Consider the following 4,977-nt stretch of genomic DNA (forward strand, 5'->3'; position numbering starts at 1 on the left):
AAAAATCATCAAGCACCCATAATCAAAGTGGGTCACACAACAGGCCACTTATCCCTACTGGGAACTTTAGACATAGGGGTCAAATGTAACTCTCAAGCCTTCTCTATCTGGCTCTTCAGACTCTGCACCAACTCTGCTCTGTGCCATCCAAGAGTTATTTTGCAAGGCTGAAATGTGTTCTTAACCATTGCTTGCCTGAATGGAGAGATGTGAGTAGAGTGTGTGTGTATAGAAATCCTTGTTTTTTGCAGGGCTGGAATGTAGTCCATTGTACAATGGTAAGAGTTGCACCCTTTGCTCCTCCCATTTTTGCCTCTGGCTCCGCCCACCACTGGTATGCATCCCCTGAAGTGTCATCTGCGAGGGAACGAACGTGGCCCACAATCTGATAAAGCTTCTCCATCCCTGCAGTAAGCAAATCAAAATGCAAGAAAAGCACAACTAGAGTTTCCTAACGAGTGCAAAAAATTCTATACAATTATAACATCAGCAGTTAGAGTAAGTCTCAGTAAATCTCAAGGGTCCAACAGCTGTTGGAAAGTAACAATAACAGGGAGTTTTACAGCACACAAGCTATTCTCCCTTGTAGTGAAGGATTGTTTTGCCATCCCAAGTCTTCTGATGAGCTATCCTGGGATAACTGATCATATCGAAAACACAAACATTTATACTGTCATAAACTTGTCAGTCTTTAAGGTGCTACTGGGCTTGTGTGGATCATGTAAGCAATCTCCTAGAGAAAGATTTGACTTACTGCCAATGCTCTATTCCAACAAATCTGGGAAAATCAGCACCGAGTTTAATGGCGCAGAGCAGCTGAAGGACTGTGCTGCCCACACATATGTCAAGTGAGACTAATATTATGACAGGTTACCTTAGAGCAAATATCCTTAACAGGAAATTGTGTGTATTTCCAGGAGGTGTTATTTACATAAAGGCATTGTGTTGTGGGTTGAACTGAAGTTCCTTCCATTGTCTTTTAAGCATACTTCAGGAATAGGATGGGAAAATGTCCTTTACATTATTCAGCAATAATGCGTAAATCAGTAGTTTTAAAATAGACAGTGACCTAAATAAGGTGTCCAGATGGCATCAAATTTTATCAGCCATCATCTCTCAACAGCAGCTGATGGGGATGCTGAGGAAAAAAATCTGGGCACTTGTTTAAATGGGAGCTGATGGGTGCCAAAGTACTATTGGAAATCTGTCCCTGCACTTGTAAATAAGCATATTCATATCGTTTGCTGACACATAAGAGTGTCTATTTTGGAAACCCATCATTTCTACCTCAGCTTTCGAGGCCATCGTGAAATGTAGTACTTCACAACTACATATATTTCCAAGGATAAATAGGAGAGTAATTTGCCATTTGTATCAAATTAAATCAGACTTTCAGTTCAATCAAAACAGCTTGCAGCTGGATGTAATAATCTGATTTCCTGACACTCAGAGAAAAATTGAAGCCCTTCAAAAAACAGCCCCTGCTGATCTTCAGCATGAAATAGAGTTCACCATCCATTTCTTGCTCTTTCTGAACGCTTTCAAATTTAGTAAAGTTGTTTGTGTGTGGCGCAGGGGAGAGGAGGGGGAGGAAAGCAGGATAAATAGAAGCAAGAAAGATGCAGCGCCAGGCTAACCGGGAAGGATTTCTCTGATGGTATTTTATTAGAACAATGAGACCCAAGGAGTAGCTGACTGAAATGACAGTGCTGCCCTTCTTAAAAGCAGCTACTTCATTTATTCAATGAATCACTGCCTTGGAGATCTCGAAGAATTGTTCTGATGTTCACTGAATATAGAAAATTTAATATAAAAGTGTGAGGAAGCCTGTACCAATTCTTGCAGTTTCCTTCAGGTGGCCACTGATAGAGCTATGCAGATGTGTAGCTGGGAATCTTCCTTCTATGATTCTCTTAACTTGGAAGGCCTTTAACAACCACATGTCTCACAGGCATGTTGTGAGCATGACTGAAGTTAAGTACACATTAGTGGCTTAAAATGAAGCAAGTTTGTTCCCCTCTACTGCATTTCAAGCAACATTTTTACATTGCTGTATACACCAGAGAAGGGGAGGGTATGTCTTCACCCAATGCACATTGCCTGCTTAGTTTCCCCTCAACCTGTTTCCTATTCAATGGAACTCACACCTTTGCATGCACTGCCACTGCACATGCCCATTGGATGTCTCAAATGTACACACCTCAGTTTAACCACAACTTACGTTTTCTAAACAAGCAGAAGCTTGTTTGAGGGGAAACACAACTCATGGGTGTCATTTCCCCCACCCACCTTAGTTTCACAATAAAAACAAAGGGCTTTACAATAAAGAAAACTCCCTCACTTCGAACATCTTCAATCACTTCTTGTGCACTTCCTATGGAAAAATAAAATAAAAGGTGCACACACAGAGGTGCAGAAAGGGAAAAGATCATGGAAGGTTGAGTGAGCCGTGATGGGAAGGGCATAAACAGAGAACAGAAACATACGTCACTTGTGTGGATGGAAACAGTGGAATACCAATGGAAAATCTATGGCTAAAAAAGGGTGTAGATGAATCATTGCATTTTGGTAATGCACACAGAAGAAGTGGGTATGGATGGCTCCATGTCCTCATGCAGAAACATCCAGAGTTTTCTTTTCTTGTTAGGTCCAGGATAAGCTGGATAATAATTGGATAAAGAGATAAACTTTGGAACGTTCCACATGTCAAGAGTGACTTTGGCAGAAAATGGGGCTTGTGACTGAGTGTAAGGTGAATAATGAAGTAGCTACAGAGAAATGGGTGTGCATGACTAATAATAGTGTAATAATAAGCAATTATATAGCAATTTCCGCTTCCAAAGTACTTTAAGAGCATTAACTACCATTACGCAAATGGAAGGTAGATAGCTAACTCCTTTTCTGTATTTGCATAAAAACTGTGTTACCTTCAGTAAATTACATGTGGATCTTCTGAAAAACGTTTCAGTCGTCATATTCTGATGGGTGTTTTTGCATAAGTAGAGGCCAAACTGCACAGTATGGAGGGGGAGGCCCCTCAAGATTACAATTTTTATTTCTTCAAGTAGTTTGCTTTTGACAATGTCCTAATTATTGTTCTCATTGTCTTCAGAGAAGTGGAGAAGATACTTTTTTGGCATTTACATATTTTGTGTCTTTTTTGACATTTGAAATAAGCATATGCGTGAAAGAACAGTGAAATCCAGCTCCTCCGTTATTTACATATTTATTTTAAAATCCTGAGCTACTTCCCCCAAAGTCTTTGCCCAATGCAATTTACAACAAATAACAAAACAATTAAAATCACGGAGATTTTAGCCGCTGAGTTCAATGGGAGGGGAGTGTATGGGAATGTATCAATAATGAATTTAAGATATGATGAGAGATAGAGAGACAGAGACAGACAGAGAGAAAGAGATAGAGAATCATATTTGTAGCTTGTGGCTTTTATGTGTATCCCACCCCCTCCAGTGGTTGCTTACTAATACACGAACTGTCCTTTTCAATATTAAGTAGTTAAAATATATGTGTTTGTCTAGCAACAGGGGAAAAGGGAAAAAATTGAAAACAATATTTGAGTTTGTGCAACTAGGAGCATGTGAGGATCACTTGGTGATGGTAATATCAGTTGAGTACTTGCATGTCTGAATGGTCCAGCACAAATATTACAGCACAGTTACACTTCCGCAGAGACAGGACTATTCAGAGGTATCTACATATCAGTGGACTAGTCTGATTTGATTTAGAGGTGGGCTTGGCAAACAGAACTATTTTACAATAAACCTTGGGGGTTTTTAAAGCCCAGTAATAAATCTGGAAATCTCATTGCACTCCGTATGATGAAGTTTCTAGTTGCCCTGTCTCATCACTACCATTATCTGCTCTCATAAAGATTTAGATCAGTCCTGGCATCAGCACCTGGCATAGTGGGGCATTTGCTGAGGCCCACGCACTCCAGCAGGGCCCACTTGAGTTGACACCATGGCTGGCACCTGCCGCCACAGAACTTGCTGTCACCCCCAGAGGTGATGCTTCAGCCACCAGTTTCCACCCCAAACTCATGGACTCACAGGCTTACCTGGTGGCAGTGCTGTAATGGTAGAGTTCTGTAGAGTTCCAGGACAGCTATACAATCTGCTTTTTATGAATGTGCATATTTTCTCTTAGGTAGGTGCACTGTTAAGCATTTGGGGTTATTCAGATCAATCTTCATCCTCCATGCAGTATGTGAGCTCCTCTGTTCCATTTTTTGGGGGGTGGGCAGGGGGCTGGATAGTTGGAGGTTGGAAAGTGGGAAATATTTCTGAGTGAAGGTTGTGCTAAAATGACTTGAAAGATAGCCGCATTTCATATTTTATGACATTTTAAATCTTACCTCAGTATGACTGGATTACAGCATGCGCTGTTTGGAACCCAGACGCTTCTTTTCTTATGCAAATATGACTCCTGTCATCTACTCATTACTCTTTCAACTCGGATGAGAGGATATCTGCTACCACACTCAAATAAGTCACAGTGAGGCATATACCCACTTTGACAGGGTGTAACTGAGAAAGCGCATGGATTGCTTTTCTAATTGTGGTGTAAGAGATACAACTAATAAGCCATCTAAAAAAAAGTCCTTATTCCCTGGGAACTCTGGGAGGAGTCTCTTAACAACTCTTAGAATCCATAACAAGCTTTGGGGGAAGCCATGGCTGTTGGAAGTGGTGTGATAGTGTTTTAAATGTAAGGTGTGGCTGTAACCTTAGTTGATTCAGTCCCTTGGAAGTCCATGAGATTCAAGCCCTCTTCACACATTGCTCAAATGTAGAAGGCAAGCACAGTAAAAGGGGCTGCACACACATTTTGTCATTGTTGTATTGAACATTGTGTTGCCCATGTATGCATGGCGGCTCCTTGGGTGATTTAAAACCTTGGGCGAATACCGCAGATCTGGCAGCAGTGGGTGGCAGATGGAGGTTCACAATCCACCAC

The 4,977-nt window shown here is 41.1% G+C and overlaps 1 long non-coding RNA gene across 1 annotated transcript; it reads right to left on the reverse strand.

Moving 5' to 3' along the window:
• Window positions 1-2,501: 2,501 nt before the first annotated feature.
• On the reverse strand, window positions 2,502-4,551 carry LOC307224151. The gene is made up of 3 exons (XR_013842445.1): window positions 4,376-4,551; window positions 4,079-4,268; window positions 2,502-2,659 (listed from the first exon to the last, which is right to left on the reverse strand). It is a non-coding gene; the product is annotated as an uncharacterized lncRNA (long non-coding RNA).
• Between the last annotated feature and the right edge of the window lie 426 nt (window positions 4,552-4,977).

This window comes from Podarcis cretensis (genome assembly GCF_951804945.1).
Source record: "Podarcis cretensis genome assembly, chromosome: 9".
NCBI classification, from domain to species: domain Eukaryota; kingdom Metazoa; phylum Chordata; class Lepidosauria; order Squamata; family Lacertidae; genus Podarcis; species Podarcis cretensis.